Here is a 12394-nt window from a genome sequence, read left to right on the forward strand (position 1 = left end):
GTGGTGACACATGCCATGATGTTTTCTTTCTGGGTATCCCGGGTTTTGGGCGAGAGTAGGGCTTCTCTTGGCGTGAATCTGGCCCTCTTCTGAGTGTCTCTGAGCAGTTTTTTAGGATATCCTCTTGCTTTCGCTTGTCTTCCAGGGCTGACGCATTCTTTTTGAATTCTGAGATGTCTGTGCAATTCCTGCGTACTCTTAGAAATTGTCCATATGGGAGGTTATTATGCAGGTTACGTGGGTGGTTGCTTTTGTAATGGAGCACTGTGTTGCAATCAGTCTCTTTTTTAAACATGGTGCATTCTAATGTGTTGTTTTTGGGTCTGATGGTCAGATCCAAGAAGTTGATGCCCATGTTGCTGCTGTTGATGGTAAATTTAATCTCTTCCGTGCAATTATTAATCCAGTTGAAGAAGTCGATGAGGGTATGGTCCTCTCCTTTCCAGATATAGATAATGTTGTCGATGTATCTGTGCCATAGTACAGTACTGTCCAGAAATGGATTGCATGTATTAAGTACGTGATTGTATTCGTATTCTGCCATGAAGATAACAGCCATGCTTGGGGCAAATGCCGCCCCCATAGCTGTCCCCCGTGTTTGTAAGTAAAAGGTTTCTTCAAATTGAAAAAAGTTGTTGGTGAGAGCAAGTTCCAACAGTTTGACTATAAAGTTGGTGGGGACTCTTGTTTGTATCATGTGGTGCGTAAGATGATGTCTGATGCATTCGACCACTGAATCTTGGGGAATATTTGTGTAGAGACTGTTAATGTTCATAGTGACTAGTCTATCTTCTGCTGGATTGAAGGGCTGATGTTCAAATTTGTTTACGGCCGACATGGTGTCCCGCAAGTATGTCGGTGTTTTCTGACTCAAAGGCTTTAGAAAATCGGTTCTTATGGATTTTGGGTAGGGCATAGAACGCTGGAATGCGTCCCTCTGAGTTGTTCAAAAAGATTTCTTCTTTATCCGAGTTCCAGTTGTTCCCCATGGCAAATTCAGTTATCTCTTTGATTTTTCTTTTTATGTCTGCGGTGGGGTCTTTGCGCAGTTTTTTGTAGTTGCCCTCTTCATTTAGGAGTGACAGCACCATTTGCTAAAACCAGGTCTAAGCTATGGAACCTCAGAGAAATTAACGGCCATCATTCCTGTGGTAATTGCACAGTATGTAAACTGACTAAAAACATGAACTCCTTTTACATAGGCAGCAAGGAATGGAAACTACGGCATTTTTCTAACTGTAAATCATGCAAAGTGATCTACATCATTGAATGTCCCTGCGGACTACGATAAGTGGGACAAACATCGAGACCGGTACACAAAAGAATTGGTGAACACCGATCCAGAATCTGTTGCAAAATGCTCTCAGCACCATTGGTTCCGCATTTTCTTGAATTCCAGCACGGTACAGACGATTTCATATGGTGGGTGGTAGACAAAGTGTACAACACCAATAACATCACTAATTCTTTCAATTTCAAAGAATCATGGTGGATGTACAAATTGCAAACTATTTCCACAGGACTTAATGAGGCACAACCTCAGAACATTATTTTTGAGCCTTCTACAAAGCCATCTTTACTTCTTACTTTGAGCCCCCGCCAATTTAGTCTGGCCCCTGTGCCAATCCTCTGTCACTGGCTCAGTTAGTTGATGCACACAGGGGGAGGGCTCTACAATCTTATAGTCCTGACTTAACTGATGAGCCCATAGTCACATAGGCTCTTCTTAATGTATTGTGCCCATGGCGCCACTGGTGTAGACTTGGCGAGGGCCCTTAGTCAATAGACTTTCCTTCACGTAGGAATCCATAGGCACTTCCTCATGCACTGTGCCCCCGACAGTTGCCTACACTATATTGCTATCTGGGGCTCGGCAGTTTACAGCATCTACTCACATTTACGGCCCCTCGCGGCGGTCAGCATCCGCCAGCTCCATTCCCCCGCTATTCTCGGGAGATTTGACTCGACAAGGACGTGCCGACTGGCATAAACATCTCGTTGCCATGACTCCATACACGCATGCGCTGGAATACAGTTTCCCCTTTTCTACACATGCGCACTTGCCATTTCGAGACACAGCTCCATTACGTGCTGTCTCCAGCTCCCGAACACACAAGCTGACAACGACTCGTGTATCCTACAGCCTGCAGGTATTCCATGCGCCCGCGGCGGACCGCTTTCCACTTCTTTAACTATTGACACAGGTACTTACACAAGTACATCATTTTGTCATAGATTCTTCCAAGCAGCTCGCAGCGACACCGCACTAGACGCTTCCAGCACGAATTTTGAAAATGTGAACTTCCCAGAACAAAAGGGATTCACAGATCTCCATCTGAATTTCCCACAACACCAGGGTACTGTTTGGCTTTCCCAGTATAATGCCCGACTTCAGAGCTTGCTGATGTCTTCTCACAAGCTAGGGAACGTTCGCTTACTACAGCATTTCTTTGCTTTTCCTCTCTACCCAGCTTCACGCTCCGAGGTTAATTCACCTTGACCCAGATGAGGATCATACCGGGCCCCATACGTATTTAGCCATTGGGCCTCCACCTAGGACCCAGTCATGTGAAAGGTCAGTACGTGACCACCAATATGAGAAAATCAGAGTTTTTAAACTCATTGAGTCCTTTCCTTTTTGCATACATTTGATATTGTACAAGGGATTTTATTCACTGCACCTTACATACCCTTTATCCTTCCCTTCTACCCTTCCCTGGTTTTTGCATTTTTAAATTCATCAGGTTTAGTAACCTTAGTTCCCCTTCACTCTTTACAGGGGATACCTTACCTTGGCTCCATGAAGAAGGCTGTGACCCACTGAAAGCCGAAACGTCCTGGGACGCACCCACCAATCTGGTGGAAGGGGGTCCTTTTATTTCTTCTTTTGATTTATTTCAGTGACATCGATCCATTACTTTGGTCACCCTTTAGCCTGGCTATGTTAGACCTATCCAAGGTTATCATTTTAGAGGAATAACAAAGTCATGTTAGCTCTAATTTGGGTTAGGAAAACGTGTTTAATCCTGACTAAAATTTCATGTCGTATAATGAGGTGAAAATAATGTATTAGAAACAGTCGCTCTCCAGGGTAGCCATTATACAGCATACTCTTGTATTAAATTGTTTGATTCTATGCAATGTTTGTCATTTAGTTCCTATTTATTTATGATTGCTAAATGTGTTGAAGGACTGCACCCTTCTATATTGTATTTGCATAAAACAAATGCTTGAATAGATGAGGGCAGCAATTTAATAAAAGCTGTACCTCCCCTCAAAAAGAGGAAAAAGTAAGCGCATGTGTATTAGTATTGTCTTTTATGTACACCTACCTATGGATATGCATAAATAGTGCCACAAATAGGTAGTGAATACACAACAGATTTTATTTGCATTTGAACAAGTTGCAATTAGCTTAGACTGTTACAGCCAGGACAATACCTCCTTTTGTACACATTTATTTATAGCCCTTAGTCCTGGTTTTGTATTGGGCACTCCCTCCTGTTAAAATGTCCATGCAGAGTGTCTGATCGAATAGGACTCCCAGAGTTCTTATCTTGTCTTTTGTGGGAATGTCATGGTCTGCAATTCGAAAAGTTGTCTATTCTTCCTTCAGTTTATTGAATCTGGGCCTAGGTCCTAAGATCATTAGCTCAGTTGTTTCATGGTTCAGAGCCAGACCACTCGTATACATCCAGTCTTGAATGAGATCACAGACTTCTTGGACCCCTTTTGAGTCTTCCTCATAATTGCATGTCAGTGGGATGAGGCATTGAGTGTCATCGGCATAGTGTGAGAAACATATCTTTTTTGTCCTCAAGTAGCTGGAATAGCAGTGTAATAAAAATATAGTACTGGCAATAAGCACGCACCCTGTGGAACTCCAAATCTCAGTGGAACTGCCTGGGACTCTGCATGTTGCTACAAATCCTTATGGTTCTATTTCCCCCAAAAAACTGCGTTCAAGTCACTGCTTGATCACTGAAGTTGGCCACCTCTTGTGATTTATTTATTAGCAGAGGATGATCTATCAAATCAAATGCGGCCAACAAATCCAATGGCATCAGCAACATAGTTTGGCCTTTGTTAATTAATGTCAACATGTTGGATTTGAAATTCAGTAGTGCTGATTCCATACTAAAACCTGGTCTGAAACCAGACTGCCAACCATTAAGGATAGGGTGTTTTTTTATGTACTTGTTTATACGCCACCCTGTCCAGTATTTTGAGCAGCAATGGTGAGTCGGTTATAGCCTATATTTAGAGGCAATAGTGGGATCCTGACCTTGCTTTTTAAGCAAGGGAGTGATCCATGATGCCTTAAATCTTGTGGGCACATGACCTTCTTTAAAGGAGGCGTTAGCAATTTTAGTAATGGAGTTAATCAATAGTTCAGAGCATAACTTCATAGCTGTGGCTGGGAAAATATCCCCTTTGCATGAACAGGTTTTAAGTTTGAGCAAGATAAAGTGAAGCTTGTCCTCTGTGATGCTCCTAAAATTGAAGGTTGGGATTCTCAGATGGTTTTGGACTTCTTCATTAACCTCTCCCTTATTGGAATTAAGGGGATCAGGGGTTTTGCCTTTCTGAATAGTAACTTTCATTTTTGCAGTTTTATCCACCATGGCTTTTTTGAATGAGTGCACACCAATCGTGATCTTTGCGGATATTATCCTGCAGTTTAGAAGACGGTTTCTCTACTTCCTGCAGGATTAGAAAGATTTCATTAGCATCGTGCTGTGCTTCTGCTATCTGTACTTCATACATTTCTTTCTTAGCTTTAATGACAGCCAATTTGTGTTTCTTAGTGGAATGAGTATAGGTAAGTTTACCCTCTTCCGTCTTGGAGTTTTTCCAACAATAAAAATCCTTCCTTTTTCCCACTCTTAAAATGTGTATTACTTCTGAAAACCAGACCTTTTGGGGGTGGCTGTTCACCTTCCTACATTTAAGCAGGGCTAGTGTATTGGTTGCATTGTCTAAGGCATCCAGGAGGGTATTGGTTAGGTCTTCTGAATGACTGTGCTTAAGGAGATCATTCTGGGAAGGGGGAGGAATCCATTCCATGAGTGATTCTGGGTTAAGCCTCTTAAGATTTCTCGAGACGCACCAATTTTGTTTGGCAGCATTATTTTTTATTGTAAAATCTAAGATAATTGTAACCTCAATAAAAGAATAATTCATCCACAGACATAAAGTAATACTGTTTTAGCTCAAAGTCATATTATGTGAGTTCACCCAGTCCAGTGTATTTCCTTTGACATGGGTGGGTTATGTTGTATAAAACCAGAGTTGTCATGCACCTTTCTAATTCCATAGCTGCAATGTCATTGGGATTAGCTTTCCAAAGATTAAAATCACCCATTACAATCCATTTGGCAGCAGAACCTTTAAATTGTGCCAAGATCAGACTTTTCAGATGTGAGACAAAGTCTGGCATGGAGGAGGGGGGGACAATAGATCAACATTATATTCAGTGTAGTGGAGGCATCTGTCCCCACCTTAAAACATAGGGTTTTGCAGCCTATATGTTCGTCTACCACCGATTTCCATATGTCAAGCCTGTTTTTAAAAATAATCATCACCCTACCTCCCCCTTGCTTCTCCCTCATAACTTTAAGTATAAAATAGTCTTTGGGAATGACAAGTGTGAGCGAGGGGCCTGCTGCCTACCACGTTTTGGTGAGGGCACAAATGTCTACCTCAAGGTCAGAAATATAGTTGGATACTTCCAGGGCGTGTTTTACCAAAGATTTGGTATTTAAAAGGAGGACTTTCAGAATGTGGTTCACGCTATTGGTGCAAAAAGCAGGGGAAGCATGTTCACCACTATGCCTCTTCTGAAACCTAATCACGCTCTCCCTCAATGTGTCCATATTACTATTACTGGACCTAGCAATTGTCCACGAGGGGACAGGACTTGGAAACGCTAAAAGGATGGACTGGAGTCCTTACTGTGCTACCAGCACCGACCGGTCAGACAAGGACCGGCAAATACCAGCTTGCTGCAGTCGCACCGGCGCTGTCGCGCCTGCTTGACTAGAAAAGGAGGAGGGAACTACTGAGGATCTGGAAAATGTAGTTCCTCCACCTTCTGTTCTCCGAGTGCTACCATGATCAAGCTGCCATCAAAGGCGGCAGTGGCTCACACACGCGAACAGTGTACAACCTAATGCAAACCTGATAAAATCAAATCTAGCCGTACATCGACTAGCAGCAAATAATTTTAAATTACCTGGATTCAAGCCCTGTTAAAATCAATGATTTTTTTAAAACAAATTAAACAGTTTGTGCAACAAACTAATACAATCTATCTAGTTGCTTAGGATAAGACAAATTAGGCTGACTAACTGTCTGAGAAGCAGCAAATCCTTTAAATAACCATCAAAGCCAGCTTGTTGCAGTGTATTACTGGTCAGGCTAGAACTGGTGCAAGAGAAGGCTGCATGAATATTTTATAAGCAGGCTGGATGCAGAACGCATTAAATGTAGGGTAATCCATGAGAATGTGTATTTGATATGCTGGAACAAGTCTGTCATCCTAGTTCTAGTCCCTTTTCTAGTCTCTCATGTAGTTCATGGTACTGCTCGCTCAGTCTAGTCCCAGTCCCTAATCTTTGTCGCTCATCATAGCCTTAGTCTCTTGCCCTAATCTTGTTTCATAGTTCATAATCCTAGTCCCTTCTCTATCAACCTAGTTCCTTTTCCCCTATCGTAGTCTTAGGCCTTAGTCCTAGGATATTACCCGTGTCTCTTGCCCTTTTCCTAATCTATTTAGATGTTCCTACATAGATTAGGAAATTCACTCCACCTGGTCCCTGTGCTAGTCTCTCAGTCTAGTTGCTCCTCCTATTCCAAGTCACTCATCCTAGTCCTAGTTCCCCAACCACCTGCTAGTACCTCGTCCTAGTCCCTAGACATATTAGTCTCTTTTCCTTGGCCTAGTCGCTTGTCTTTATCCTAATCCTGTGTCCATGTCATATTCTCTCATCTCAGTTATTGTCTATCATCCTAATCCCTCAACCTAGTCCTTGTCCTACTCATGCATCAACAACTATCATCAAAGTCCTAGCCTCTTACCCTAGTCTAGAGTCTCACTCTCGTCTGAGCCTCTTGTCTTAGTTTCTCATCATAGTTCTTGTTTCTCATTCTTGCCCCTCATCCTAGTTTCTCATCCTAGCCCTTTTGTTTCATCCTAGGCCTAGTCTTTCATCATAGGAACAGTCTTTGATTCTAGTTTTTCATCCTAGTATTCTGTCCTCATCCTTGTCTCTTGTCCTTGTTCTAGTCCCTCTTACTTGCCCTAGTCTCTAGTCCTAGTTTTTGGTCCAGTCCTGGTCTCCCAGTTTAGTCCCTCATCCTAGTTCTTGTCCTAGTCACTCATCTTATTCTCTTGTCCTAATCTATAGTCATAGTCCTAATACCTTGTCCCAGTTCGTTTCTCCAGTCCTAGACTTTAATCTTAGTCCATCTTCATAGTCCTTGTGCTAGTCTCACCTTCTAGTCCTATCCTTTTGTGTTTCATCCTAGTCTTAGTCACTCAACCTTGTCTCTAGATCTAATCTAGTGTATCATCCTAGTCTCCTAGTCTTGTCCTAGCCCCACACCCTAGTGTATTGTCCGAGTCTCTTGTCCTTCTCCTTGTCTCTTGTCCATGTCCTGGTCTCTCCTAGTCTGTTGTCCCGTCCTTTCCTCTCATCCTAGTCCCTCATCCTATCCTTGCTCTAGTGTCTCATCCTAATCTCTTGTCCAAATCATAGTTCCTCTTCGTAGACTCATGTTCTAGTCTCTCCTCTTTGTCTTTAGTCCTCATCCTAGTCCTCTGTCCTAGTCTCTCTTCCTAGTTCTTCGCCTGATTTCTGTTCCCACATCCTAGTTTTAGTGCCTCATTCTATCACTAGTTTCTCATCCAAGCCATAATCTCTCATCCTAGTCTCTCAGACTAAATACTTGTCCTTACCCCGGTGCTAATCCCTCTCTCTTCCTAGTCTCTCACCCTTGTCAAAGTCTCTGTCCTACTCTTTCAAACTACTGCATGTCCCTTGTCCTAATCTCTCATATTAGTACTTTCTCAAAGACCTAGTCCCTCCAATCTCTCCCTAGTCCCTTGTCCTCGTCTCTCATTCATAATGTATCATCCTTGTCCTAGTCCCTCATCTCAGTCACTCATCACACTTGCTCTTCCTAGTCCCTCATTCTGGTCTCTTATCCTAGCCCTAATTTCTCATGCTAACCTATTGTCTCATTCTTGATCTAGTCTCTTATCTTAGTCCTAGCCTCTCACCATAACCCCTCATTTGAGCACTACCCTCTCGTCCCAGTCTCTTGTCCATGTCCTAGTCTTAAATCCTAGCCTCTCAGTTTTGCTCTGTATCCTCATCTCAGTCCCTTGTCCTAGTCTCTGGTCTTGCTCCTACCCTCTCATCCTAGTCCACCATCCTAGTCCTTCGTCCTAGCCATTGTCTCTCATTGTAGTCCCTCATTATAGTCGCTCACCCCATCCCATTTCTTGTCATGGTCCATACTTGTATTCTTAGTTTCTCATCCTAGTCCCTCATCCAAAATCATCATCCTAATCCTTGGTCATAATTCCTCATTCCTATTCTTATTCCTAGTCCATCATCCTAGTCTTGTGTCCCTGTTTCTCATATTAGTCCCTCATTATAGCCTTAGTGCTTCTTCTTATCTTATTATCCTTATCTTTAATTCTAGTGACTCATACTAATCACCAATGCTAGACCTAGTCCCCTATTCTCTCCCTGGTCCCTCATCCTAATCACTTGTAATAGTCCCTCAGCTATGTCCTGGTCCCTTGTTCCCCTCCTTGTCTCTCATCCTATCCTAGTCCCACATCCTAGTAACTCATCTGCATCCTACTTCCTCACCCTTGTTCTTTGCCCTAGCATCTCGTCTCGGTCAGGGTAAAAATGGTGCAAGAGAAGGTGAAGTTCCTCGCCACTCGTCCCCTTCTTAGTCCATCATTGCTTATTATAGTAGTGTGTCCTAGTTATTTGTCCATCACCCTAGTTCCCTGCCCATCGTCATAGGCCATCATCTTAGTCTTATTCACTAGTTATAGCCCTAATGTCTTGTCCTAGGCTCTCATTCTAGTCACTTGTTCTAGTACTAATTTCCTATCCTGGCCTTTCCTCCTATTAGCTATCCTGGTCGCTTACCGATTCATTTTTGCTAGTACAAGTCCTTCTTTCTTTCTTTCTGGTCCAAGTCCCTTATCCTCCTTAAGGTTGCTTATCCAAGTCCTCTATCCTCGCCCAATCCTGGTGTCACATCCTGGTCCCTGATCCTAGCCCAGTTTATTAGTCCTAGTCTCTCAACCTAGTCCTAGTTATCCCTTGTCCTAGTCTCTAACCCTAGATTCTCATCCTACTCCCTTGTCCTAGTCCTGGTACCTCAAGCTCCTCCTAATCCTTCATCCTAGACCCTTTTCTCTTTTCCCTAGTCTCTCATCCCTGTTGGGGTCCCTTGCCCTAGTTTCTCACCCTAGTGCTTGTTTCTTGTCCTAACCTTATTCTCTCAACCTAGTTCTAGTCTCTCATCCTAATCCTAGTAATTGTCCTAGTCAATCATACTAGTTTCTCATCCATATCCTTGTCACTTATCCTGGTCTCTTACCCTAGTTTCCAGGCCTGTACGTAGCATCTCATCCAAGTGGCTTACCCTAGCCCCTTTTTCTAGCCCTCATCTATTAACTCACCCTAGTCCCACGTCCTCCTCCCTTTTCCCAGTTTTTTGTCCTAGTTCCTTATTCCAGTCCTGCTTCCCAGTACCAAATCCCTGTATCTCATCCTAGGCTCTCCTTCTGTTCTCTTGTCCGAGTTTCCTAGTTGCTATAATTTAGGTTAGAAGGATACACTTGCTCTGTAAGGTAGTGCTTGTGGTTTATTGCTTCAAGTTACATCAGGTCACATCAGGCTTCATCAGCATAAGTAATAAAGGCGCTAGGTAGATCTTGTGGAGAGGCACACTGGCTCCCATCACACAGGCTACTGTAAAGACCGGAGGGGGTTCTATACTTCCGCTCTTTATTTGGTAGAGGAGAGGCACAGAGAACCCCAGCCAAGATTCTCTATTACGGTAGCAATGGACGAGCAATCAAGGCCTAGCTTCTCAGGAGGTGATGCGAGCTGGTTCTTAAGTACAGTGTAGTCCCCAAGCACCCACAAAGGAATGTCCACACACTGTATTGGTTAAAACACAGTCTTTATATATATAATTAATATTCGAAGTGATGTTCACTATCACGATAACCCACTTTGTACTCACAAATCAATAATGGTAAATATATACAGTTCTAAAGTGGTACCACTAACGTTATCCGATCTCATTAAAGTGCATACGGTCAGAATGACACACAGATCAAAATAAAGAGGAAACCAGCAGTAGAGAGAGGAAGGAAAGCAAGCCGGCTGAGCAATTGGCAGAATACTTGTCCCGTACCACTGGACACAGCTCTCTGTGGAGATCCCCCCACCTGGGCAACCTGTAGAAGAAAGATACAAGCCCAGTCCATATATTGTTCACACTAGACTTTCCAATAGTTCTGCAACCCCAAAGTACCTGGCGTTGTAGCGTTCCTCATCAGGGAATCGATGGCCCTTCTTGAGTGTCCTCCCTTTCAGGCAGGAGTCACGGGTCGTCAAATGTCCGATGGAAAACAGGTCGAGCTACGACGGTGAAGTGGCCGCGTCGTTCCTAGCGGTGCTCGTTGACGGGGAAACGTAAACGTCCTGCAAGGAAGAGGCGTGCGGGGCACCTCAGTGTCGAGAGTTCTGGACCGCAAAGAGTTTGAAGAACTGTGGCCCAGCAAGGGCGTTGAGTCGTCAGCATCTCTGTGGTCTTTGGGTGGCGGGAAACCCACCGGTGGATGCTCCTCGGCGCGTCGACGGCCAGGCCTTCACCAGCAGGATACAGCGGCGATGATGCGGACGAGAGTGTCCTTGGATCAATGAAGTTCTTAGGCAAAACGGGAGCACGGCGGCTCCAGTCGGCGACGGCGGTCGTCAACAGTGGCGGACAACAGTCCGGGGGCTTCTCCTTGGAGGTCTGTAGCAGTCCCCGTATCGGGTCGGCAGCCTGTCAAAGGTCTGTCTGCCAGGGATCTTAGGCAAAGATCAGCTGTGCACAATGGTCCTTCGTAGCTCGGGAAGAGGGCGTCTTACCATGTCCTCTTTGGGTCAGTCCTTGAGTCACAGCAGCTTTCAGATTGCGAAGGAGAGCAACAGCAATTCTTCTCGTCCAGCAGGGCTTCAAGATCAAGCTTCAGTTACTCCAGTTACTCGTCGTAGTGGTCTTCAGCTTCTGAACACGATTCCTAGCAGTGAGAGGTCCCCAGATATACTGTTGATCTCCCATTCCTTCCGCTGGGTCACACTCAAGCATCCAATCACGACTAAGGGCATTCATGCAGGCAGGCAGCCAATCAGGCACGCAGTGCATTCAGGCCATTCAATTCTCTCCAGACACTCACAACAAGTTATGTGTATTGGGACAAGTACCGAGCCATTCAATACTCCATACTGCATTCATACCGGTTTCGGGCAGGGCTGTCACAGGCATTGTGTCAACCACCAGATACTAGACACCCACAACATAGAATGCATATTTGTCACACACTCCATTCACCCAGGTCCCACCCACAGGCGTACCCACAACATATGGTCGTTGAGAAGGCTCCGGCCAGTCTGGTCGGCACTTCCCCACACTACCATATATGGAACTTCCACCCAACAGCCAGTCAGGGGGAAGGGACAGAGTCAGGGCTTACTGGGACTTCGGGAAGATCAAGGTAACAGGCGATGGAAGGCAAGAGGCCATGGGGGCATTTTGTCTCCATCAGGAATCTACCGATTCCAATGACAGGGCCTTGGCATCCCAAAATGGAGGACGCTCAGGGCACTCGTCATTTCAGCACCTAGCTGCCACCAGCCCATATCCTGCTCTGTGGGTCACAGACAGGTGCCCAAAAACATACACTAGAGGCACAGGGTTGTACCCCTACTCATGGGTGCCGTAAGGGTATCCCATGGGTCTGTTCACCAAACCAAAAGAGAGAGCTGGACCGCCAGGACTCCCACATGAACTCCTGCACGGAAAACACGACAGAACACACAATAAAAAGCAGTAACGGACAAGGATATGGAGGCCCTGTCCCTCCGATGTATTTCCAGCATCAAAGCTACATCTTCCTCAACTACCTGGATCAGAACTCCAACCACACAATATTCTTCTCAGATACACAGGCTTCCATGCTGACATTCCACACTGACATCACCACTCACCTGGACATGCATACAGAGATCAAGACCAGGCATAACACTGCTCCCCCCGTTCACCATATGAAATACAGAAAAATGAGCACCAATCAACCAACTCT

At 44.6% G+C, this 12394-nt stretch overlaps 1 protein-coding gene across 2 annotated transcripts in view; it reads left to right on the top strand.

Annotated features, from left to right (window-relative positions):
• The window catches only part of LOC138510562 (cytospin-A-like), a 1126527-nt gene that overhangs the window by 606311 nt on the left and 507822 nt on the right, over positions 1-12394 (top strand). The gene's annotated exons all lie outside the window — the stretch shown is intronic.

Source organism: Ambystoma mexicanum, chromosome 6p, assembly GCF_040938575.1.
Source record: "Ambystoma mexicanum isolate Mex_15411 chromosome 6p, UKY_AmexF1_1, whole genome shotgun sequence".
Lineage (NCBI taxonomy): Eukaryota > Metazoa > Chordata > Amphibia > Caudata > Ambystomatidae > Ambystoma > Ambystoma mexicanum.